The sequence below is a fragment of the Pseudorca crassidens genome, chromosome 1, assembly GCF_039906515.1.
Source record: "Pseudorca crassidens isolate mPseCra1 chromosome 1, mPseCra1.hap1, whole genome shotgun sequence".
Lineage (NCBI taxonomy): Eukaryota > Metazoa > Chordata > Mammalia > Artiodactyla > Delphinidae > Pseudorca > Pseudorca crassidens.
Window position 1 is genome coordinate 175,023,418 of NC_090296.1, and position 27,769 is coordinate 175,051,186.

General features: G+C 38.0%; 1 protein-coding gene across 2 annotated transcripts in view; it reads left to right on the forward strand.

The window, feature by feature from the left end:
* TAF3 (TATA-box binding protein associated factor 3) overlaps positions 1-27,769 on the forward strand; it is a 152,984-nt gene that overhangs the window by 43,563 nt on the left and 81,652 nt on the right. The window lies entirely within an intron of this gene.

A 27,769-nucleotide genomic window follows, 5' to 3' on the forward strand; every position in this document is an offset into this window, starting at 1 on the left:
TGGCAATAGTAACAGGCCTGCCTCTGTTGTTTCACTTTTGCTGTCTAGCAGTTTGGTTGCAGGCCCATGGAACGTGGCAACTGGGCTCATCTAGACTGAGGGGTTTTCACAGGCAAGAGTGAAAGAGAAATAGAAATGTTAGTAAAGGTATTTGTCTTGAATAGGTGATACTTTCACTTAGCTCGAAAATCAAAACAACAGAAGAAAGTACACACTGAGAAGGTTTCTCCCCTGGCTTTCCCTCTCCATTTCATTCCCTTCTGTTCCCTGTAGAGCACTTTTATGTTTCTCTTTGCAGTGTTTATTTATGCAGATAAAAGCAACCGTGACTCTTGTTTTATCCTCCCCCCATCATTTCCTACACAAAGTGCTGCATTCAGGGTCCACTGTCCTGCGCCCTGCTTTGCGCTTTGCTTAACAGTATAGCCTCTTGCTCTTTCCCGATTGGTAGTTAAGAACTCTTGAGTCATCTTTGTGATGGATATGCCAAAATATTAATAGCAGTTTTGTTTGGAATGTAAAATAATTTTTTAAATGTTTTTTTGTATTTTCTAAGTTCCTTCAGTGTGCATATGTCACCTTTATGATTAGTAAACTTGGAAAACTAAATTTAGCTCTGTCAACAGATGTCTCCTTCGTGCCATCACCTTTCTGAGCACTGAGGATGTGGCAGCAGATAGAATAGGCAGAGGGTCCTGCTTCCTGGCGCTTGGGTTCTAGCTCGTGTGGCCTAATAGTCACCAAAGAAGAAAAGAGGAAATGATGGCACGTGTTATGTGTGTAGAGATTTAAAAGAAGGGGTATGACTGTGACCCGCCCTGGGATGTCAGGGAAGGCCTCCTTCAAGAGGGGAGCATTTAGGCTGATGTCTCGGTGACCACAGGAGGTCATAATCGGGGAAGAAGAGGTTACGAGGCAAGAGCAAGCCGGTGCCAGAGCGCGAAAGTAAGATTGGGATTGTTTTCCAGACCCAGAAACGAGGCCAGTGCCTCTGAGAGGTAGAGGGGTAGAAGATGCAGCAGGGGTCAGTCCTGACCTGGTACTCAGGGAGAAGAAGCAGGATTTTATTTTAAGTGCAACGGGAAACCCTTGAGGAGTTTTAAGAAAGAAAACAGAGCTATAGAAAAGGCTGCAGTTGACAGATGAGTCGGAGGAGAACCTGGAAAGCCCAGTTGGAAGCGACTTTGAAGAAAACCCTGCGGTGTTCAAGGCATCAGGCGGATGCCGAGGTGGAGGGCTGCAAAGAGTTTATTCATTGTTTTTCTGGTGCGCTCTAAAATGTAATCTACCCAAAATGGTAACTCCAGATCTAAGAGATAAATTCAATTTTAGATCAATATACAGTTTAAATTCCAAAGTGAAGAATGCTGTTTTTAAAGATGTGATTTCAAGTATACATTTAAAAGCTATTTTATATTTTAGAGTAGGGAACTAGTACTTAGTTACTTCTTTGAGAATTATTATGCTGATACTGAGGGTGAAATGCAGTGTTTAAATTGGAGCTCAAAAACAAATATTTCCCAACTCATTAAAAGAAAAAAAATAGCTCTGGCTCCGAATTAGCCAGGAAATTTGTGTTTTACTGTTACTAGAACCACAGTGTACGAGAATATATATAGAGATTCTGAAGAAGGTACATGCTCATTCCATATGGAGGAGATAGGGTGGCTACTAGAAATTTAAAGGAAAGGGTTATAGTCTTGCACTGCTCTGAATAGGAAGGAAGATTGGTGTATTTGTTAGTCAAAATGAAGAGTTAGATTTTTATTATATTGTTTGATAAGTGAAATATTCTAAAATAAAATAATAGAAAATCATGGTCCAATAGTAGTAGGAAGAACAGTAGCACAGCTAGAGTGACCACTGAGGGACGGAGGCAGTAACACCGTGGTTAAACCCTAAGCCTTGTAGGCATACAAGTCTTGGGTTCAAATTCTGGAGTAACTCTTTGTAGCTGTTTTATTGGATGAGATGGTTAAACATTCCAAGTCTCATTTCCTCAGTTGTGAAATATACATCACAAATATACATACCCTACCTCATGGGGTAATGGAGAAGATGAAATTGTAGTCTGGGTAAAGATCTTAGTGCCCTGTCTTCTGGCCCCTAGAAAGTGCTGAGTAATCAACAATAATATAATTAATAATCACTCTAATTTTGTTATCTGTTTACTCATAACCCATAAGGAAAGTATTAATACCCTTATTTTTCTGATGAAAAACCCACTTTGAGAACTTTAAGAAATTTTCCTAAGGTCACACACCTAGGAAATGCAGAGGTAGGATTTAAACTTAAGAAGGTCTGACTTCAGAATTCATGCTTTTTTTGTTTTGTTCTGTTTTGTTTTGCGGTACGCGGGCCTCTCACTGTTGTGGCCTCTTCTGTTGCGGAACACAGGCTCCGGACACGCAGGCTCAGCGGCCATGGCTCATGGGCCTAAGCCGCTCCGTGGCATGTAGGATCTTCCCGGACCAGGGCACAAACTTGTGTCCCCTGCATCGGCAGGCGGACTCTCAACCACTGTGCCACCAGGGAAGCCCAGAATTCATGCTTTTAATCATAACTGCATATCATCTTCTAAAAAGATCCTTTTAAGATTAGAATTCAGATCATTGGATTCAGAGTTGAGAGTGTAAACCAACACATCATAGAATGATTCCCCTATCTTGTCTGTTAATCTGAAGATTTCATACTATATTCTCATATCCTACTTCTATGTTAAAAATAAAAGCTTTATTATATAAGAAAGATATTAAGTAAAAAAAAATTTTAAACCCATATAAGAAAAGGAAGACATCACTTACAATCACACTGCATAATGGGATCCATCCTGATTTCTCCCCTGGGTGTGTGTATGTAGGTATAGTTCTTATTGGTTCTTTTTTTCCAAAATAAGAATACACCATGCATACTATGTTCTGATTTGGTTTCCTTCCCACTCTCTTATTTTATTATAAATGTCTTTCCATGTCTGTAACTTTATCCTAGTGGCAGCTTACATTGTTACATTGTTGCATTATATAGGTGTGCCGGAATCCATTTACCTAACTCCTTGTTGTAATCTTTAGGTTGTTTAGAGTTTTTCACCATCTTAGCAATACTTTCATGAACACCTTTGGCCACATATCTATTTGCACTTTCCAATAATTTCCTTAAGAGAAATTCCTAGTAATAGCATCGCTGGATTGATTAAAAGGTTGCCACATTTTTTAAAAATAAATTTATTTATTTATTTATTTATTTTTGGCTGTGTTGGGTCTTTGTTGTGGTGCGCGGGCTTCTCATTGCCGTGGCTTCTCTTGCTGCGGACCACGGGCTCTAGGCGCGCGGGCTTCAGTAGTTCTGGCTCGCAGGCTCCAGAGCACAGGCTCAGCAGTCGTGGCACACGGGCTTAGTTGCTCCGCGGCATGTTAGTATCTTCCTGGACCAGGGCTCCCTGCATTGGCAGGCGGACTCCCAATCACTGCACCACCAGGAAAGCCCGGGTTGCCACATTTTTAAGGATACATGTTCCAAATTGCCCTCCAGAAAGGTCACACCAGTGTGCTCTCCTGTGACAGCATGAGACTACTTCTTCCCTGACACTCACCTCTATCCTGGGGGTTATTTTTGATCTTTGCCAGCCTGGTGAAAAAGGGCTATATCTTATGCCTTTGATTACCAGTAGGTGTGTTTATGAACTATTTGTTTTCTTTTCATTGTAAATTGCCTCTTTTTATCCTTTGCCCATTTTATCATGCCTGACTTCTGAGTTTTGATTGGTCCAAAGAAACAATTTTTAGGAGTTTAAATTCTTGGGTGGACTATATTTGATTTCACTTTACAAACAGTTAAATTTAGGGATTTCAGGTGCACATCCTTTTTATTTTTTTAAAGATCATGAGGAGAAATGACAGATGGTCTATAGTAATATAGGTATCAGAAAAGGCCAAACAACTTGCTCTAAGGATTTGTCTTCTTCCCTCCTACATGTTAAACAGAGGCATAACTGAACTCATTCTTATGAGTAGGAACTTTAAAAACTCTGATCCCAAGAATGATCGGTTGGATCCTTTCCTTTTTGTAATCCATAATTCCTTCTTTAATTTTGAAGATCTTCACAGTCATCGTTGTACTGTTGTGCTTTAAAGTACATACCAATTCTGACCCTTTCAGAAAAAAATCCTCAGATCCATCAGGATATACTCACTCCATTTTCACGTCTAATGTAATTCTCTGCTGCTTACATAATTATTTCTGTTTCTTCTCTTCCAGTGGTCAGTTTGAATACAGTTTCTTTCCTAATTGAAGATATTTTCTGGTGGTTCACTATAAAAGCAGTGTTCATAATATAAATTGTATTTTTCTGTTGACATCCATTATAAAATTGAAAATTAACTGCTACTGAGAAATGGGGGTTTTTTGTTGAAGAAGAGTCCAGTGGTAACTGGTTAAACCATCAGCTGAACTCTTCTCACTTGAAAGTTTTAGCCCTTGCCCAGCAGCACAACTGGAGACATTTCTGCCTCTTCCTCTTTTTCTCAAAGTCTGTTCCTTGGACCTCTCAACACCCCTCCCCCTGCCCCCACCACAGACTTTTTACCCTCTTGCCTGACAGTTTCCTGCTTGTGGCTTCCTTGTTCTCTATCCCTTCCTCTACCCCGTTCTCCCTCCCACCTGGATTTAAGTTGCTGAAAGACTGTATTCTGGGCATCACCTTTCTTGAGTTTCATGTTATATAAAACAAATTGGTTTCCTACACAGTTATGAAGTTCTTGTACTGCTTTTTAAATTACAGTTTCCATAACTTAGATTGTATGTATCTGTGATAGAAATAAACTGTTTATAAGGAAAAACAACAGGAGAGTTTCTTCAGCTCTAGATGTAAGGAATAGATTATTTTTGCTAGATTAAAAATCGTAATACATTGAGGTCAGTTGATGTACTTGTTCTTAAACTCTATTTTTTTAAAGTTTTCTATCTTACAATGTAAGATTCAAAGATTTTAAAGTACATGTAACTTTAAGTCTCATACTGTGATTTCTTGTAAATCAGATTTCATGTGTGGTCAAGTATTTTACTTCAAATACAAGAACTATAATAGTAACAATGGTTGTTTTGTTATTGAGATCCATATGCTAAAAGTAAGCATAGATTGTTAATTGTTGCTGAAACCAAGGGTATTCTTACAGAAGCACTTACTAGTTTAAGAAATACTAGCTAGTTAAAATAAATAAGTAAGAGAAATAAATTTTCTCTGAATCTAAGTTGATCACTAATAACTATTGTTATCTCGATATTATGACATCTTATGCATGATGGACAGAATTAGGTAAAAATTCATAGAGTGAAAATTTAGTTTCTTGTACTAAATATGCAAATTTTAGATTAAGAAATATTATTTACAAATTATCCAAATATTTCTAATATTTATCATTTAAAAAAAAACATTGTCTTATACCCAGATGGTATAGTTGTAAGCCGTATTTCTTAAATTTAGTTATTTCAACTCTAAATTTCATTAAGAAGCTTTTCAAATATAAAGTTAAATATTAATTTGGGTTTAAAGTGACACAAGTTGAATTTGATTATTTATATTAAAAGAAGGCAGCAAAATTTTCAGTAATTAAAGTTCGCTCCGGCTTTAGTTTCTGAGTAAAATGTTGTTTTTCTCTGCAAAGTTTGACACTTACCAGTAGAGGGCACTGTTGTAACACGGTAGATGTGTTTTATTGATTCACTAACTCCCCCATCTGCTTTTGCAGTTTGGGAAGTGTTTTTAAAAGCAGTGTTCTCTGTGTAATTAAAATCAGTTCCCTATATAATTAGCAATGGAGCCTTATTCTTTGTGGCAGAGTTTGTGGATGGTGATTTTTTTTAGCCTGTACTCTTCTATAGCCAGTGCCAGCAACTATTAAAATGCAGAAAGTTATATTGTGGTTTATCAGCACTATATTGTAGATGGAAATATACAAAATCACAGTGTTTTATGTAGGTGCTCTGAGCAAATTATTTGATAGGAAACGTTTAAAATTCCTGGTTCTATCTTGAGAAATAGCAGAGTTAATGTGCCATAGTAATAATATCTTGTGTTCAGGTGCCCTGAATAATAATAGAGGACAAGGAATTCTTGCAGGGTTTTAAAAAATGTATCAGCATTAGTGTGCTGCTTTAAGAAACCACTGATCTACTTAGCAAATTCTCTATGTAATTTCTTTTTCGTGCCTTTTTAAAGTCGAACTACTGATGTAGATATTTAGCTAGTGAAATAGTGAATATTAAAGCACAATTAAAGTTAAACCTCTCTTTCTGAAAGGAACATAAATGTTACATAAAGCGACAGTAAATGTGCATTCACTGCCTGGCTGCCTTGGGAAATGTGTGGGGGGCAGGGAGGTTTGAGAAAATCCAAGCCTGAATTTGAAGTTGTCAGGGCTGTGATTCATAAAGTCATAATTTATCCATAAATCCCAAAGTAGCTTAAAACACACAGGAATCTTATTTGAAATCAAATTATAGATTACTAGTGATATAATTTTCAGGAACTTAAAAAATTAAGTAATAATTTAATGTGTTTGAAATTAATTTCATTCTATGCTTTAATATTTGTAAAAGAAAAGTATTTGAGAATTAAGAATCTTAATGGTTTAGTTTATTTTTAAATCTTTAATTGGCAGCCATGTGAAATTCTGGAATTAACTAGCATTTTCTTCAAGTTTGTGGGGTTTTTTTTAACTTTATGTAATACTCTAGTTAAGGGTCTAATCGACTGTTGAAATTGTGTTTATCTCAAAACAGGCCTTTATTTTAAAAGGTGAAGAAGGACTTGCATTGGCCTACTTTATGTATCGTATCACAGACTTTGAAAAGCTGAATAGGTGATTTAATGTTGATTTAGCCATTCACTCTGACAATAAAAATGCGGGGTAAAACTTGAGAGAGGAGTAAGATGGTTGAGGGGAGCTACCAATGTAATTTTTTTAAAAAAAGCATTTAGAAATATCTTTTATGCATTTTATGGTCACTATATGTATATTTTTAGAATATTTTAGAGGAATTGGAACAAAGCGTGAGCTGAAGATTGGAATGCGCCTTAAGAAAGCTCTGTCATTTCCCCCTAAATTCCCCTGACGTTGCAGATGTCGGAAGACCTAGTTTTCTCCCCTTCCTCCCATCAGTCCCACACTCTGTGCTTTAGGTGTGTCAGGAGACAGATGAGACCAGGTGTTTTGAAGAAGCAGCCACATGACAGAGGATATATAGAAACTGTACTAGTTTCTTGTTAGGCAACTAAAATATTAGGTCGATTAAAGAAAGTAACTTAATGCTATTTATCCATAGATATAAAGCTATTGTCTTCTCATTGCTTATGACCACAGTGAGAGTAAAACAAGTTTTCATTTTGTGGAAGCCTTTGTATCGAGTGCTTACAGTTCCTGTATCATCTTGGTAATGATTATTGCTGTGTTTTCCCCCTGGAGAGGCCATCACAGGTTTTAGTTGAGGCTATTTGTATTCAGCAAGGTCAAGATAAGTTTTATCTCTCCAGATAAGTCAAGTGCATTAGGATCGATAAGTAATTGTAAAATGCACTGAAAATATTATTGCCACGCTCTTAACGAATTTGTAAAGCTGTAAGCTTGTCATATAAAATATACCTCTTACTGTTTTTATTTATTTGTATGGAGCTCATGAGTGCAATTAATTTTACAAGCATTTTAAAGAAGAGAAAAACTGAGGAACAGATTAATGTTTTTAGAAGTCCTTAATTGCTCTAGATTTAAACCTGTACTGCCGAAGTTTTAGAGGCTAATTTTTTTAAAGAAATGCAAAAGAATAAATATTACAAGGCATTTATAAATTACACATATTAATTGAGTTTACTTGTTAAGATAATCATTTTTATGAAGTTATATATATCTTTACCTCTGGACTTTCCTGCAGAAATCAGATTTCTGCTTCCTTGGTTGGGGGATGGTGGTAGGAAAAAAAGACCTTATACTTAATCAAGAGATGATGGTGAGTATTGCATTATTTTGGCACTTCTGTTCTAACCCAAAGATACAAATAAGCTCTACATGTTTAAAGACAAAAAGGATTTTTTGTTGTTTTTTGTTTTCTTTCTTACTCAGAGGAATACTTTTATGACATATGTTCATGAATATATTAGAAAACGTAGGCTCTAAAATGTTACATTTCGTCGTAATATTTTTTTCAGTTAATTTTCTGTGGGAAACAGGACCACGATGTTAGGAGAAGTGTCAATTGAAGTAATTTTCTCTCAAGGTGCAGATTACTTGGAAGAATTTTCCCCAGATTACTTGCCTACAAATATCACATAACTATAGAGAAGAAGTTATATACTGAACTTGAGTCCCTTTTCCTCTTCAGTAGTCTTATTAAGAAGAAAGCCTTTCTGAACTTCGTGGGTTTATAGTTTGGAATCACGCTGCCCCTGCTTGCATTCATATTTCTTAATTCTCCAAAATGCACTGTTTTGCCTTTAGCACTCAATTAAAGGTACCAGTTTGTAAGTTTTCCTTGTTTTAAATGAAGCTTGCTTATCTGAGCCATTAATTGAAATAAGGACTGAAAGCAGCCTTCATGTTGATTTTAGGTATTATTTATCAGTCGGTATTTATATGGTAGTAAATAAAAAACGCTATTGCTCTCATAATTGTCCCTTCTTACTTTTTCCCCCTCTCTCCATACTTCACACATTGTTTATTTATTTAACCATTTAAATTGAAGGTAATGTAAACATCTGGCACCGTTTCTGGAAATTGTAACCGTTTTCTTTGAAAGTTCCTATAAATGATGGTCTCTGAGCCTCACATTTATTCATCTTTCTAATACGGGTCTACATTTCGACCTACTTAGCCATTTCTCTTTCTGGCTGAAGAATGACACTTTTCCCTCAACGTTAGGTCAATTTGTTTTATTGCTGGATTGGCTAGATTGTGTTATAACAAAGAGAAAATCCAGAGGTGTGGAGGAAGGTATGGCCAGCTCCACTGAGAGCAGACAGGTTGTATTGTAGGGTGAGTGGGACCAGGACAGCGGCTGGCCTCGAGGGGAAAAGCAGTTTGAAATAGTTCACTGTTTCTTCAACAGTTATCTTTGTATGGTGGTCGTAATGCAATATTAAGAAAATTAGAGCCTTAAAAATAGAACAATGGTCCTTTTTAAATATATCTAATTTAGTAAATTTGCCCCCCATCTCTGGTGTCTAATTACTCCAAACAGAAGAGAAAAAGGAGAAATCCTATCTACCGACAGAAAAGTGCGTTGCAAAAAGTGGCACGTTTTTACTTCTTTTTGTGGAGAACATTTTAATTCTACTTTCATCAGGAGGGCAATAAAAGCAAACTTGGTTTCAAAAGCAAATAAATTTTTTTCCCCTCATAGAACTGTTTTACTGACAGAATATAGTCAAACTCCAAAGAAATGATAGTAATCTCATATTATTCTTAAACTTTAAAATTTATATTTACCAAAAAAAAAAATTTTTTTTTTCTTCCTTCTTACTTACGGTTTGTCTCTCCTGTATAATGAAGGGAGACACCTAATGACCAAAAGGTAAATGTTACATGTGTATAAATTAGTTGGTGAAGTGATTGATATTTTTCTTTTCTTTGTTCCTAAATAGTCAAAACAGAAAATTTCAACAAGAGAAAGATGAGACTGTTGCTTAGAGACTGTTGCTTAGGGTTAATTTCCTAAAATAATGTAAAGTGTTTTTTTTTCTTTTTGTTTTTAATTTAAAAAGATTGTTAGTGGAAAACAGTGCTTTACCCGCAATGTTCAGGAATCTCCGTATTCCTGATTGTGGACCTTGTCATCTCTAAATTTAATCATGAACAGTCATCTAGAGGTATTTTATTTTGAATGAAATGGGCCATGTACAGGTATTTTAAAGTGCAGATTGCTTTCGAAAAGTTTTCCTGTTGGTTGTGTTAAGAATTAAGTTTGAAGGAACGACTTATTTATTGTCACAAAAGCTACTGAAATGCTGTTGTCGGAAATGCGTTTATCGTACACGTGGGAGGGAGAAGCCAGTCAGAGTCTCACATGTTCATGAACGTGCGAGCTGTGCACAAGGTCATGGGTATTAATTGTTACGTCACGTTTTGTGCATTTAATTTTAATTAGCTTATTTGAAAATATAAATGTATTGTCCTAAAAGTTGTAAAAGCTCTTTGGTTACTTTCTTTACCTTTGGAGTGTAGCCAAAATCAATTATTTTACTGAAATCTTTATCTACACTTTAACTTTTCTGCCACCTATTAAAACTATTTTTTCACCTCCACCAACAGATTGCTTAAACGTTGAAAGTGCATGATTCTTCCTCCAGACTTTTTCCTTGTACTGGAAATAGGACGGTGCTAAACCCATCACTTTTACTTTGATTTGCTTCCTTTATCTTTAGCAAATCTAAATAAAACTGTCATCCTGATTTTCAGATCTCTCTTTGAACTTCCTTTACCCAAATTGCTCACTTCCCTATCGGCTTACTCCTTTTTTTTAAAAATGGAGATTCCACATCCAATGTTTATTTTTTCCTGGTACTATTCTTTTTTTTTATTTTTAAAAATACTTTTACTGTATAACTTACTACTTGTTACTCCCTTTTTGTAACTACAAACTTCGTTGAGAATCTTACAGAAAATGAGAAAATTGTCAGCCTCTGAGTCTTTAGGAGTAATTAATACTGACTTTTTAAATGTTTTAACGATACCTGAATTTGTAACCTTAGAATTCATTGGTAGGGATTGAGGAGGTGGTAAGGGTGTGGATACCTAGTAGGTTTTTTTTCCCCCCACATTTGAATGTTTTTTACATAATTAATTTCTCGGTATTTTAAAAACTTTCAGTAAAGTAGGTATACACACTTATTAGCCCAGAATAGTCAACAAAAGTTTTTTTTTTTTTAAGTTGGAATTTCTTGCTCAGTTCTTAAGACACACAGAAAAAAATTAAACTACCTGTTTACTTAATTCCTAAATATTCAGAATATGAATGAGAATATAATGAGAATATAGCATAATGTATTATTAGAATTTTCAAATACTCTTTTAATAAAAAGTAGAAATACTTTTCTTTTATCATTATTATCTTACAGTAAGAGAGTCTAAGAATCATAAAACTGGAGAGACCTCTGAGATTACAACCCTTCAAGGTAAAAAATAAGGTGGTTCAGGCTCATAGTGATAAAGTGACCTGACTAAAGTCTTAAAAGCTAGTTAGTGACAGATGGAGATAGAATGAGGTTTCTTGGTTCTTACTCCACTTTGTAAAACTGCATGATAAATTCAGCGTCCCTCTTTCCCCTTCACATGCCCCTAATACACCACGTATGTTGTTTTGAGAAGGGCCTGGCTAGAGAGGTAGTTCCCATAGTGTGATGACAATTCAAATGTGAAAAACATTTGAGCTAATGTTTCTGTCTTACCTGTCACGGTTTCCTTTCAATGACTTTTATTGTACTTTCCAATTTGGCATTTATTCAGTAGACATTTATGAGTACATATCATGTGCCACTTTACTGCAAAACGATAGGTCACAGATAGTGTGCCTCTGACCTTCCCAGGCTATTCGTTGTTCTAAAACATGCCTTTAAAAAGAATACAAGACCATCCTATGGATATACCCAGGAGCAGATCTTGGTTTTGTGAGGCTTAAAGCTTATACAACTGCGGGAGCCTTCTTTAAGCAAGTAATATAAAATAACAAATACAAAAAAGCAGATTCAAATTCCTATTGATGGTGGAATACACACACACACAGTCACATAGTGTGGAATATTATATGTCAATGAAAAATGATCTCCAACTACAGACAATATAGAAAAATCTCTCAAACATAGAGTCAGTGAAAGAAGCCAGACCAAACACAGCACTGCTTCTGCTCTTAAAAGAGCGTGTGATGGTGACCTTGTAGAGGGTAGGAGGGACTGGAAGCATAGGATGCTGGTAATGCCCTTGTCTTGATCTGAGCGAAAATTCGTCAAGCCATATGCTGTAATATATGTACTTTTCATATACTTATTATATTTTAATAAGAAATTTTAAAAAATTAGATATACAGCCTTAGGGAAATCCAAGGGCCATTAGCTTCATGGTAAACCTCCCTCTAGGTACACTGTAATAAATTCAACCAGTTTACTTTTTTCAGACATTTAGGCTGCTTCCAATACAGATATCCTTGTGAAGTTAAAAGTTTAAACATTTGTAATTTTATGAAATGTTAAATATGTCCATGTTTGGGTTTTTTGTTTAAATACTGTTTCCAAATAGCAGAATAACAAGGAACTTTTATTTCCTTTCTCCATTTTCATCCTTTTTATTTTAAGAAGTTATACCTTTGGCATAAAATTACCTTGACCAATTTTAAACATTAAAATGTACAGTCCTTGCAAACGTGTCTATGAAGGATTTTTGGAATTATGTGCTATTAGTGAAACGCAACCTTGCATTTCACTTGGTTGCATACTAATACATATTTGATTATATATATTTATCTCGTATAGTTTTGAGTCCGAACTACTTTCAGTTTATATTAAGTGAAATGATGATGCTCACCCTCATCTTTGTCACAAGGTTAAGATGAACAACAACAAGGAACTGTTTTATTTGGAAAATGGCACAGTTATTATTTTAGATGATATTTAGAAATTTATTGTATTAACGAGCCACCAAATGGACTCCTAAAAGAAATACAGCGTGTAACCACAGGCTTTTAAAAAGTAAGATAATTCAGACAGCATTCAAAATAATGGGAGATGTTTTCAGGATATTTAGTTTTCTACCTCTACTTGTTAGGTAACTTGCTTTGTCTATCTAATGGACCATAGTTATTTACCTTTCTGGCTTTATGTGTGGCTTTTCAACCATTGTTTTAATTCTGGTTTTGTTTCTTAGTTTTAGTCTTACCAACATGTATCATTACAGATAAAAAGGCATGTAAAGAAAAATACATACTTGGATTTTAAAAATTTATTCCTTCTACTTTTGGGGAAAATAAAACCTCAGTTTCGGAGAGGGCCTTCATTTGAAACATTTTTGCACATCTGAAAACAAAAAATATTTTCTAGTTAATATGATCATCTGTATATAAGGTCCGGTGAGGGTCTGGAGGGAATTAGTGGATGTGAGAAATCAAAAATATACAGTATACAGTTATTCCAACCAATACCCCTAGCACTATAAAACACTGCCTAAGAGAACTTAAGTAAACAGTTGGGTAACAGAAGCTATGTCAGAATTTTCCTATATTGCCCCATCCTCTTGGATTTTATGATAGGTATCTTGATGCCATTAGTTTCCTTTGAGAGCAGTTTCTTATAAATGCATTCATGTTTCTAGAACAAGCTATTCTACACGGAAGAAATTGTTTCTTCCTGTGCTTTAAGTCCCTCTTCTGTGTGCATTTTCTGAATGGTTTCTGTTCCTGCTAGCAAGGTTACCAGAAGCAACTCCTTACTACTCATCACTGAGCTATTTACATTGTAATTTGGCAAACATCATTATTGATGGTGAATAATATAAAATGTCTAACGTTTCAACTGTATAACCCATTCATATTAACTTATCTACATTTCTGCAATCCAGCATACCAGTGTTCACAGGGACAAAGAGATAAATTAGGGCGAAATTATTCACCTCACCAAAGGATTCCCTTAAAAAGTTAGGTCTTTGAAGATACTATTTTCCCACAATGTGTTGCAATACTGTGGCGTACCTTAAGAATCTTCAGTTATATTTTAATACCCTGGGTCACTAACCTTTAAGAGTTGCCTTTAATTAGTACCTCTGTGTCAGCAGTATATAAAAATTCCAGAATTCCCTTTTAAAGAACCATATGTTTTATAAAACAGGGTGATCTAATAATTAAATTAGGAAGGAGATAAACAAAAGACTCTTGTCTCTCAGACATATAAAATGGACAAAAAAAAAGAATAAAATGGACAGTGGGTTTAATGCAAAATTTAGCAATGAAGCATGAACTTTATAAATAATTTGTTTTTTATATCAAATATGTTTATATATGTTTTACAAATAAAAGGAGCAAGACACGCCCCATTTCTAGAGAGGTCATCAAAACGTGATAGAGTAACAATTGTGTGTTTAAATGTAATGAAAAAATTATCCTCAAGGAAGCATTCCAGGATCAAGTGGCAGAGTGATAGGATACAGTAGAAAGAGCTCTGACCGGGAGTGGAGGGGAGTGGGGGGGAGGTTAGGCCTGGGTTCTAGTTCCAGCTTTAAATCTAATTCACTGTATAACTCTGGATGAGTTACTTACCTCCTCTGCCCTATTGGACTTTTTTTTTTTTTTAATTACAGAACTGCATTTTGTGATTCTTAAGCAGAGATACTATCACTAGGGACTGTTTATATTAGATGTTGATCGGCTTCCATAGGAATTGTTCCTGTAACTTCACAGGTGTGTCATAGGATGAATAATGGAAAGAAATAGTAAGGTCAGTTAAACAGCTATCGATTGGGTACTTACAGTGGGTTCAAAACTATAAATCAAGCAGGTTTGATTTAACCACAAGTCTTCACAAAAACAGCTATTTCCTAAAGTGGTGGGTGCATTATATATTTTACTGGATTGCAGGGAAACAAAAATTTATTTAGATTTTGGAAAATTAGATATAGCTTGTGGCATTGCGCAGAGATCCGCTTACTGGAGAATATCAAAGAAACATTGGTCTTAGCATGTTGGATTTGGAGGTTTGGTGAGTCCAACACGTGCATTCAGATATACCATGTGTCAGTGGCAGGCATACAAATACTCCACAGTCCTTGCCTCTAAGAAATTCACAGTCTGTGCTAGGATCTGAGAAGCCATCTAGTCCACCTACTTCATTTTATAGTGGAGGAAATAATATTATTAAGAGGCTGAGAAAAGAAATCTTCAAAAGCAAGAAAATGAGAGCAAGAAGTTTGGTCTCGGGAAAAAAAGAACATGTTACCATTAAACCTAAAGTTGGTAGAAAGCCTTTAAAAGGTTTTAGGGAAATAAGACTGTAACCACAGGAAAAGGCACATAGGTTTGATAGGTGAAAAATACACAAGGGATAGATTGAGACTCAGTATAAGGAAGAACTGTCTAACAGTTACAGCTGTCTGAAGATGCAGTGGTTCATACTAGAAGGGGGTCGAAGGAGTGAGCGAGTCACCGGTGGGCTTCGGGAACTGCCCAAGAGAGCACTTGAGGTTCTTGCAAAAATATTAAGCAATAGCTGGTTTAATACACTGGATGATTTTGTTTTACTTTCTACTTGGAGATAGTCTTGGACTTACAGAAAAATTGTAAGACTAGCACAAAGAATCCCCCATATATTCTTTATTTATATTTCCTAAACATTAACATCTTACTTCATTTGCTCTGTCATTCTGTTTCTGTATATATATATATACATGCTTTCTTTTGTCTTTTCCTGAACCGTTTGAAAGTTGCCAACAAGATGCCCTTTTATCCTTAAATATGTCAGTGTGTATTTTCTAAAAACAAGAAATTTCTCATATGTAACCCCAGTACAGTCATCAGAATCAGGAAATTAACATTGATATAATGGCGTTATCTAATTTACAGACCATATTCAAATTACATCAGTTGTCCCTATAATATCCTCTACAGCAAAAGAAAACAAAAGTGTTTCTGGTCCAGCATCCAGTTAGGAATCACATGTTGCCTTTACTTGTCACGTCTCTTTAATTTCTTTAATTTAGAACAGTTCCTCAGTCTGTTTTTGCCTTTCAGTGACCTTGCTGTTTTTGAAGAGAATAAGCTACTTATTTTGTAAAATGTCTCTCGATTTGGGTTTGTCAGATATTTCCTCATGAGATTCAAGTTATGTGTTTTTGTCCGAAATCCCATAGAATAGTGGTGGTGTGTTCTCGTGGGCCATGTGAAGAGCCCAGTTGTGTTGATTTCATGTTGACTTCCCTTGGTTAAGGCAGTGTCTGCCAGATTTCTCCACTGTCAGGTTATTATTTTTCTCTTTGTCGTGGCTAACTTTCTTGTGGGGAGATGCTTTAAGGTGATGTAAACATTTTGTTTTTCACCCAGTTTTATCCACCACTTTTAGCATCCACTAATGATTTACACCTGGACCAGTTATTAGCATTATAGTTGCTGGATGGTAAATTTCTAATTCTGTCCTTCCTTCTACATTTATTAGTTGGCATTCTACTCTAAGGGAGCTTTTTCCTTCTTTCTCACTTATTTATTCATGTATTTATATCAGTGTACACTTGTGGATTTTTTTTTTACAGCTGTGTTTTATTTTATTTATTTATTTATTTATTTTATTTTTTTTGGCTGCATTGGGTCTTTGTTGTGTTGCGCGGGTTTCTCATTGCAGTGGCTTCCCTTATTGCGGAGCACAGGCTCTAGGCGTGCGGGCTTTGGTAGTTGTGGCACGTGGGCTCAGTACTTGTGGCACACAGGCTCTAGGGTGTGCAGGCTTCAGTAGTTGTGGCTCGCGGGCTCTGGAGTGCAGGCTCAGTAGTTGTGGTGCACAGGCTTAGTTGCTCCGTGGCATGTGGGATCTTCCCAGACCAGGGATCGAACCCATGTCCCCTGCATTGGCAGGTGGATTCTTATCCACTGTGCCACCAGGGAAGTCTCCACTTGTGGATTTTTATTTTAGTCAGTGGTTATACTCCATGACTGTCATCATTTATTTTGGTACTTAAATTGTCCCTGATTTGGCCCACGCAAGCCCCTCAAGCTGCCTTGGTGTTCTTTGACATGTTTCCATCATTCTCGGAGCCCTTCGTCACTCTCTGGCCCAACAAGATGATCCATCTCTTCTTGTACTTCCCAGCTCCAGCCCGGGAGCCAGCGATTTCTCCAGCACCCTGGCTCCTTTTGTGGAAGAATGGAATTTAGAACCCAGGATCTGGGTACTAGGACTGACCACTGCTGCTACGGTGTCCTTACTATTAGGTGCTCTTAGCAGACAGAGCTAGGAAATACATTCATGTGCACGCACAGACATCTGTATCTGTTTCCATAATTCTCTCTTCAGAGTAGTAAGAGCAGGAGTTTATACTGCCAACTCCAAATTGTATCCAAAAGCACAGAGTTTATTCTCTTATTTGCTTAACTCTAGAGTATGTGGAAAGGAGCTTCAGAATTGCTAACCCATAGCAGTGTGGGAAATAATCCTACTAACTAGATTTCAGTTTTTGTTCACAGTTATTTTATTTTTTTAATCTTTAGTTTGAAGGTATGTAGTCAAAATTTTGTGTTAAAAGTTACTGGAAGGACTGGAGGGTTATTGCTTATTCTGTTTGGGGTGATGGAAAAGTTTTGGAAACAGATAGTGGTAGTGGCTGCACAGCATTGTAAATGTAATTCATACCACTGAACTGTACACTTAAAAATAGTGCAAGTGGACTTCCCTGCTGACGCAGTGGTTAAGAATCCGCCTGCCAATGCAAGGGACATGGGTTCGAGCCCTGGTACGGGAAGATCCCACATGCCACGGAGCAACTAGGCCCATGTGCCACAACTACTGAGCCTGCACTCTAGAGCCCATAAGCCACAACTACTGAGCCCGTGTGCCACAACTACTGAAGCCCGCGCGCCTAGAGCCCGTGCTCCACAAGAGAAGCCACCGCAATGAGAAGTCTGCACACCGCAACGAAGAGTAGCCCCCGCTCGCTGCAAATAGAGAAAAGCCCGCATGCAGCAACAAAGACCCAACAACGCAGCCAAAAATTAATTAATTAAAAAAGTAAAGTACCTCATATAAGTGGAATCATACTTAAAAAAATAGTGCAAGTGGCAAATTTTATGTTATATATATTTTACCACACACGCACACACACACATCGCTTGGATTGGTCCCCTTTTCTCCTGTCGACAGTATAGGTATGTGTATTATTCATTGGAAATAGAGTTAGGTTCATTTGTTTCTATTTATATTCCTTTTTAGGCTTTTCCCCCATCCTTGAGGTTTCTTCCTTATGTAAAATATTAACGTGGCTCCAACAATTTGCAAGTGTCCTCAGAGAAGTGTCGCTCCCTCATTTTATCTGCCCCACTGCCCCACCCCCCCATCCTTTCCTCTTGTTGCCACCACCCCGTAGGTGACACTGGTCACTCATCCCATTGGTGACCATTCTCATGAGCTTCTGGCTTACCCTTCATGTCTCCCGTATATTCACTTTCTCCTTTGTGTCTCTTATTTGATTGCAAGCGTTTTTAATTCAAATACCTCTGTGCCTTTGCTCTTGTTCCTCTGGTGCTGTATCCGCTCACCCCCAGATGACCAACCTTTCTTCCCCACAAGGACAAGCGCACCTGTGTTTTCTCCCATCAACAGGCGCCCCACCTTCATTAACACCTTTTCTCCACGGGGAGCCTCTTTGAGCTGAGCGCTCTCATGGGCACTGCCCCAATGATTATTTCTGATCACCTGTCCTCGGGTTTTAAGTTTGAAGAACCCCATCTAGGCCAGATCTTCCCCGTGTTGATGCTTTTGGATGAATCGGCCACATTCAATGTGACCAGCCGCCCCTCCCCTCCTGCCGCTGCCCCCTCCCTGCCCAAGTGCTGGCATCACCTGGAGCTCCGGTCCCTCTTCTGTTTCTCAAGCAGTTTCTTTGCTTTCTCCTCCCTCTTTCCTTTATTACTGTCCTTCCATATAAACCTTTTAATTTTTTTCTCCTGAGTGTGTAACTATTCCTGTTTTCTTTCCTCACCATATATAATAACAGAAGAAAAGTGTGGGCTTTGCACTCCTAGACCTGGCCGAGAACTCTGGCCTGGCCCCTCAATAGCTGTATGGTTCTCTGAGCCCCTGTGAACTCAAGCTTCCTTATCAGCAAAGTGAGGGTAATCATATCTCACAGAGAGGTCGTAAAAGTTAAATGAGATAACGTATACATCATAGCACATAGCAGACATCCAATAAGTGTTCATCTCCTTCCCAGTTCCCCATCTTAACACTAATATTCACTTTACTTTCAACACTTATAACCTGATATCTGCTCTCGAGTAACTTCTGTCAGTCTTATTTAGGAAGTGAAACTTATACTCATGACATGAATAGGAAAATAATATAAACCGGAGTAATCACATATTGAAATTATTTAAAATATGTTCTTTAAGAGTATCTTTAAATTTTGTTTGAAATGTTCTCTTTTATATAAGGGATACAAGCTGGTGGAGGAAATGATTAGGGAAACAGAATATAAAGCAGTTTCTGGACAGATACCATTTTTAAAGGGGTGCAAAGGAAAGTGAAGTTACACCGGGACTTGCCATCTTACGTAAAATAGTGTAGCTCTGAGGCTGGCATGAAATGCTGCTTACAAAATTGTTGCGAGTGTGGAGAGAACTTTTTGTGATCGCACAGAGTCAAGAAAGGCTTTATCCTCGTGGTGAAACGACTCCGTTTGTAGCTCTTCTCTCTTTTCCTCTCTCTCTTTCTCTTCTTTTTTCTTTCCCCACTTCTGTTGCTCATAGGGAGAGGAAGCAGGAGATCAGAGAGCAGAGTAGATGAAAATGCAACATAAGACTTTTCCCGGTGATAACTGTGAACTGTTTAGGAAGATGAATTGACTGCCTGGGACTGAAACAGATAAGAACCCCAGGAGTGTTTTGATGCTGAATCATCTGAAGTCTGAGAACAAACCTCAAGAAAGCCTTTTCAATCCATGCTAGAATTGGGGGTGATAAAGACAAAGTTAAGGATTAGAGAGGAAGATACCTGATTGTACCCTTAGGTTATTAAAATTCTTTATAATTTTAATTGGCCATTTAAAACAGAACGCCAGAGGAAATTATAGAGTTGAAAAGTGAAGCATTTAAGTCTTAGATACAAAATCCTCCATGTGAGCTCTTTCTTGGTCAGTGGTTCCAGCTCCATTCCGCAGAGCAGTAATAGAGTAACTTGGGAGGCCTTTTTATTTCTATTTATTTATTCATTGAATTTTTAACTAATTAATTAATTTTTGGCTGCATTTCGATCTTCGTTGCTGCGTGTGGGCCTTCTCTAGGTGTGGTGAGCAGGGGCTTCTCTTGCTGCGGAGCACAGGCTCTAGGCTCTCGGGCTTCAGTAGTTGTGGCTCACGGGCTCTAGAGCACAGGCTCAGTAGTTGTGGTGCACGAGCTTGGTTGCTCTGCGACATGTGGGATCTTCTCGGACCAGGGCTCAAACCCATGTCCCCTGCATTGGCAGGCGGATTCTTAACCCCTGCACTACCAGGGAAGTCCCTATTCACTGAATTTTAAAATTCAACATCTGTTATGGAAAATTGTTATGAAAAGCTAAATAGACTTAACCACATTTCGAAATCAGATTCATCTCATACATCTCACTACTAGACAGGCCTGTAAACTTTTCAACCTTTAAATTTGTGCTAGTTTGGGGGACTTTCTTAAATAGAGATTTCTAGGCCCTTGAATCCGCCTTTTAGAATGCTGCTGCCATTGTGGTGAACTGACTCACCTGGCCAGCATCAGGTCCATTGCTCTGCATCCTATCACCTCTCGTTTCCAACTCTTTCTCTCTATCCCCCCTTCCCCAGCCTGCAGACACTCTCAGATCTCTCCCATCTTAAGAAAAATGTTGAAAGCCCTTCTTCAGCTGTCTTCCTGTAGTCCGAGAGCCATGCCCCTTCCCTCTGGGTCTCCCCCATGTCCATGCTTGTTCAAGCGCCCCCATCATCCATTTCGTTCCCATGGTAGAAGCCCACGGGGTCCCCTGACATCTTCTCTTTCGCACTCTTCTAATCAGCTCTCTCTCGAATTCTTGTCAATTCTACCTCCTAGACATGAAATCCATATTCTTTTCTGACCCCAAGGGCCCAGTTCTAATTTCACAGCTACCCTTCCTCCCTTCTCTGTCCACCATACTGGGCTAGAGCAGTATTTCTGAAATAGAGATCTGGTTACTTCTCTACTTGAAGTTCTTCAAATTATTCTGCCTTCCTGATAAAAATCAAAGCCTTGGCCGTGGCAGGTAGGATGAGCCTCACCTTCCATCACCCCCCTTTGCCCTTTACTCACAAGCCTGCAATGCACCGCCCGCCTCTGTTTTCTCTGCTTCAGAGACCACTTCTTCTTATCTGCCTGCTGAACTTCTATATCCTTTTTAGGATTTAACCCCTTTCAAGTTCTCTCTGACCTCTCCTTGCTAGCCAGGCCTGGCTGGGTGCTCCGAGCATCGTGTTCCTGTGCCTGTGTTGGCCTTATCACTCATGAGTGAGCTCCTGCATCTGTGCTCCAGGTCCCAGCTGAGTCCATAGAAGCTCTTATCAGACCTCAGCTGGTCAGTTCATCACAGAAAAGAAGTTAAAGCGGAGAATTGTTTAAAGAAAAGATTCATATATGAAAACTGTAACTTGATACTCAGTTGAGACATATAAATGTCCCTCCACCTGGCTCTCTCAGTGGGGTCAAGGCACAGTGAGTGTTGGTTGTCTGGTTGGAATTTTTTTTTTTTTTTTTTTGCGGTACGCGGGCCTCTCACTGTTGTGGCCTCTCCCTTTGCGGAGCACAGGCTCCAGACACGCAGGCTCAGCGGCCATGGCTCACGGGCCCAGCCGCTCCACGGCATGCGGAATCTTCCCGGACCGGGGCACGAACCCGTGTCCCCTGCATCGGCAGGCGGACTCTCAACCATTGCGCCACCAGGGAAGCCCTGTCTGGTTGGAATTTAACATGACTTTTCTTGCATCAGACACCCTCTGGTACATCATCTGTGATCTCCAGTTTTACTTTCCTTAAATTGAAGTTAGAACTTTAAAACCTTGCAAAGTAATCAGTGCAGAATCCTTCTAGATTTTAACTCCTAATGCTTCTAGTTTGTTTTTTAAATCCTTGCCCACACTTATATCAACAGACATTTTCCCACCCAGTGTTGGGTCTATATTGAGCCTTCCCGAAGCGTGCAATTTACTTTTTGTTAGAAACAAAACACTTTTTGCACTCATATCTCCTTGGTTAATATTCAGTTAAGCAACATAGCTGCAGTAACAAGTACAACTGACAAGAACTAGTTTGAGAACAGCACAGCTGATTTTTGGTAAACACATAGCTCAACTAGTGGAGGCCAATATTTATGGGACTGATGGAGAGTAGCTCCAGGCTTTATTAGCTGCCTGCTTTCTGCAGACTGGGAGTGTCAGCAGATATGTTTTGGAGGAAAATTGAAGAGCATTAGTTAATCTAGTGAGTCACTTAAATGGAGGTTGCAGGCTTTTGATATAGGTGAAGTTATCTTTCTTTGGTTGGTTGCTGGTCATAATTTGTTTTTTTAGCTGCTTTTATGGTTTTACCCATTTTGATACGTGGGAGTAATTTTGTGAATGAGCTTTAATCTTTCATCTTTTATTTATTATTTGTACCACTAATTACTTTCAGCAAAGACTTGAAGATGCTTATTGTAAAAGACACAGATACAAATTACATTTTGTACATGCAACTGTTTAAAAAAATAAAGCCCAGCAAATTATATCAGTTTCAAAAAACTTAATATAAATTTAATTATTTCTGATTATTTGTGTGCTGACTGGTAATGCTGTGAACTAACCGGTAATGTATTGAAAGGTATGGTTGATTCTTATGGTGTACTACGTACAGAGAAAGTTACAAAAATATGGTTTTTTCCCTAAAAATATCAGTAAGCTTAAAAAAATATTTTCTTTCTCCTCTTTTTTCTCTTTACCCTCTTCTCTATATTCTTGTTAAAAAGTTTTTTCCTTAAGATATTTGATTATGGTATAAGGCAGCTAATTTAAGCATCTGTTTATCACTGCCTGGCTAGACTGAATGTAAAATTTCAATTGAATTACCTCCCAAGAGGGCTTTGAGCTCTTAGGGTAAAACACATCATTTTCTCTTTTCTCTCCCGGGATTGTCAGCAGAAAGAATTCATCTAAATAGTTTACATGCATTTTGAAAATGTTGTATCTACTGGACTTAGCTCTGTTGTTTGCGGAACGTTGCCAACATAAATGGAATAGCTACTTTGCTTGTTAACTCAAGCACAATGGTGTTATGTGGTCTTACAATATGCGTATAAATTGTAGCAGTGAATGACTTTTGCTTATAGTTAACTTATAGCCAGTTTTCATATTAACAAAGAAGAGATTTTCCTCTTTTAACAGTTTGTTTTCAAAACCTGGATGTTTTGAAACATCAGTCATTCATTCAGTCATTAAATATTTATTGAGCAATTTCCATGTATACAACTTTATATATTACAAAATTCAGATATACATTGTAAATGCTTATTTTGCCACTTTTCTCTGAAAGTTTTGGGTTTTCTGTGCACTTTCATCTGTTTCGTAAGGGCTTGGTTAAGAACTAATTGATTGAACTGAACTAAACATATCAATAAACAAATTCAGTGTATTCTGTCTGTCAGTAACTATAGCACAGACAGGTGTGTCAGCTCCTGAGCTTTCAACTTGGAGGACTCTTCATTCCTTTTTTCAGATACTACTTTCATAAGAAAGCACCGTAATTTTCTTCTCTTTATTCTACTTGATTGCAAAAATTTTGCAAATATAAAAAATGCAGATGAAAACTCGATTGCTCCAGTTTTTCTTCTTTTACAATAAAAATGATTATTTCAAAAAGCAGCACATAATATTTCAAAAATTTTAAAACTGTGTTAAAATATTAAATCTTACCATGGCAAAATAGACTATATTGTCAGATTAGTAAAACAAAAATATTTGTTATCTCTAATCATTAGTTCTGCTATAAAGTTTAGGTTGGTTTTTGAAACACATTGGGGTTTGTTTGTTTTTACAAAATTCCAACAGCATATGTATCTGTTGGTTGATCCTTCAGTTGGTCAGTTATCCATCTTGGAAATGTCAAAGAATCTAAAATGGAAATCATTCTTTATTACATTATTTCAATATATTAAAATTTATTTTATAAGTAGACTTTAAAACACAATCTTGAATATTTGAGATGTATATTGAGAAAGTTGCTAATTATTTTGTGAACTCTTTATCTTTTAAGAGAATAATGTCAAGGTCTAAATTACTGAAAGAAAGCATTGTTATTTAACAATGAATTAGTATAGGCCTTACAGGGAGGAATGTTTTGTCTTTGGTTTTGAATTTATCATTTGAAATGTATGTGCCCTTTAAGATGAGATAAACATGTAAGAAGTAGGGAGGAGCCATTCAGTGTGTAAGTTTCTGCAAGTTGTCCTGTGAGGTGACCCAGCAGAATCCCTACAGAGCCAGGAGTTCGTTTTACTGGACCAAACTTTCATCTTCTCAGGTGTTTTTCTCTGTGCTTTGTGTATCTCATCTGGCTTTTGTGCCTTAGATGCTTGTTTCCCTTCGTATCGTTGATTGTATTTGTCACTTCTTTTCACTCCTATAGCCGGATCTTTCCTGGTCGTCTTCTGCTCTGACTGCTTCCCCTTCCTTCTCATTGATCCCCTTGCTCTCAGCACTGTCCTAGCCTATCTGATGTGAGTTTACCACAGTTCTCTCCTGCCCGTCCAGCTTCAGCTGCTTACCTCTCTTTTGCCCATATCAACCTTTTATCAGATATCCTCAGTCCTTATTAGGAGCTTTCTTATATAAATTCATCCTCATAATTAAAACACCACCTCTTTTAATGTTTCTGTATACCCCATGTCTATTTAATCATCCTTCTCAAAAGAACTCTTGAAGAAAAACAGAAAGAAACAGGGTCAGTTGTCTTCTATCTTTAACCGAATGTTTTGCCCAGCAGAGTAGGTACAAAGGTCAAAATACATTTCTTCTTTCCTACTGTAATCGTCTGCCCTGTATCACCAAAGGAATCGCACATTTTATTTTATTTTTATTAGGCCTAAATCCTTACCCTTTTCCATTTTTATGTTGTCTTGAAATAAACTCTCAGTTGACAATTAGCTGTTCTAATGGAAGCAATGGAATGTAATCCAAAGTTGTAGTTACAGCTATATTTGCCTTGGGAATGTTGTACATTTTAAAAACTTTCCCTTTCCCTAACCAATAAACACTGTTCAATGTCATAAATACTGTCGCTACTGTCAGCAGGGGGTCTTAGCCTTCAAGGTTCATAAGAGCAAATAAGAAGAAAATGACCATATAAGGTAGAAAATAGTAAGAGAGAAAAACAAAAACAACCAGGTAATTGTTGCCTGTGTCACATCTCAATGCTGTCTGGTTTCAAATGTAGGAGAGGAGGTATCTGGTCATCCTGGCAAGTGCGGTGTGCTATGTGAGTGAGCTCCTTGGTTCCTGTTTGGCGAATGTACATTGAACTGTTGAAAGTGGAAACATGATTTTCTGTTGGTCAGTGTTTTAAATTGGAGTTCATTTCCTGGAAACCTCTTTTCTATTCATTTATTCAGTCACTTAATGTTTATTGAGCACTTACTATAAAAATATCAAAATCATCTATGAACATTTTATATATGTTTATTGAATATATAAAGTCAAATATTTAATATGGAACTATTTTAATGTATTTTTCTCTTAGAGAATTTTTCTTGATGGGCTGGGATATAAGCTAAGACTATTTAAATATGAGCCTGATGATGTTTTGATCAAAAATACCTTCCTCTTTTGCTCTATATAGGAAGGCTTCATTGCTCCAATAACCTTCAAACTGTATTCAAAGTAAGGTCTTTTGCTCTTGAAACATTTCATTTTTTCTTTGATGTGCTTTTAAGCTCCTACCTTTCTTCACATGGTAAATCCTAAACAAGGGACGGCTTCCTTGGTGACTGCTTCAGTGAGCCCTTGCTCCCTGTTCTATCGGCGCATTAGATATCTGCCTAGAATATTTGTGTCTTCCTTTTCAGCGATGTCAGCTGTTTTGGAAAGTTCTTGATATATCTGTAATGGCTTCAGTTTCCCACTAAAGTTAGAGTTTGTGACAATTATTTCTCTCCTGAAGCTAGCAGACAATTCTTACTTGTTTCTTAGACATTTCACAGCTCTGCCTTAAGCATTTTGAAGAGATGCTTAAGACAGATACTTTTCTTAAAATCAGTGCATCACATTTCTTACTGATCATTGACCTGTCGGCAGTCATTACCTTAGGAGTCTTATTTACAATAAAAAGGAAAAGAGGATAAAAGCAGAGGGTTCCTGGTTGAGTCTTGGTAAATTGGGCCATGATTCTAATTGGGGAAAAAAAACAAATGGGCTTTGGAGTGAGATTTTCCATTGCATAAATTCTTCCACTAATTGTGTGGCCTGCACGTTGTATAGAACCTGTGCTTTCTCATCTACAAGATGAGGATGACAGTACCTCCTTCGTAGGGTTGAGGTGAAGATGAAATGAGATGATTCGCACAGGTTTCCTGGCATATGGTGGACTTTCACGGCGTTGGTGTTGCAATCACAAGACAGGGACCAACAGTGCCTTCAGTGAGTGTGGGGCTGACTGTGTGCAGGTGGGAATATCCAGTTGGGCTAGTAACTGGACTAGTAAAGGAGTCGAGACTTGACTTGGGCGTAGCGGGCATGGAAAGCAGAACAGGAGCGTCGGGGCAAGAAAAGAAGAGGTGTGAGGTTGCTGATGGCAGATGAAAGCAGGTCCCAACTGTTGCTGCTGATTGATCCTCGTGCTTAGTTTACCTACCCCTGGAATCCAGTATGGAACCTTGCTCTATTCCATTATGTTATAATATAAAGCTATAAAGCTAGGTAAAAAGCAAGTCTGTTTCAACCTTCCGACTTTCTAAGAAAGTAATAACCCTTCTCTTTGTTGTTTCTCCCAGATCTTTTAATGTTGTGCTTTGGTGAATGGGGGTGGGGGTGAAGAGCAAAGCCAATTCTTGCTGAACCCAGACTCATCCTGGGTATGGGGCTAAGCTCTTATGCCATCCTGTGACTGTTCCCAAGGAGGGGCTCCTAATACCAGGGCGCAGGCAAAGAGGGGGCTCATACAACATTGCATCTTAGACAGTTTCTCTTCATTTCTCACAGTTTCTGTAGGTCAGAAGTCAGCTGGGTTTTCTCCTCAAGCTCTTACAAGGCCAAAGTCAAGATGTCAGCCAGCCTGAGCTTGGGGCCCCTTTTCCAGTTTTTCTGTGCTAGCAGATTTCTGTTCCTTGTGGCTGTAGGACTAGGTCCCAGTTCCTAGCTGGCTGTACTGCCCACATTCCTTGTTCCCTCCCCTCCATCCTCCGGCCAGCAAGGGCCCATCAGATCCTTCTCATGCTTTGAATCCCTGGCTTTCTTTTCTGCTACCAGCCAGAGAAAACTCTCCTTTTAAAGGATCCGTGCCATTGGATTAGGCCTCCCTGGCTCCTCTCAGTTTTGCATAATCGTAAGAGCGGAGATCTCATACTCCCGGTGGCACTCACACTCAAAGGGGAGGGCACCGTACACAAGCGAGAGCCACTTGCAGAGTTCCGCTTACCACAGGTCGTTTGGCTGAATAAAAAGTTCTAAACTGGTATTTATTTTCCTATAGAATTTTGAACAAATGACTCCATTATCTTAGCGTTTAAAAATATAGTCAAGAAATCCTGTACCATTGGGAATCCCAGTCATGCATATCCTATCAGTATTTTCTCTCTAGCAAATTTGGGTTTTAGAATTTCACTCGGATTTGCCTCCGTGGGGGTCTCTTTCTTTGCTTTCATTGTACTGCTGGGCACTTGGTGGACTCTTTTAACCCCGTTCTCTGATGAGAAACCTCACGTCTTCTGCCAGAGTGAAGAAGGAGTAGGTGCCTGGACGCTTACATTGGGAAGGCCATCTGGGGGCTGACTTGTAACCCATTCAACCAGCCCCCCTCTGGTGGCCCCCTGCCCGTCCTTCAAGGG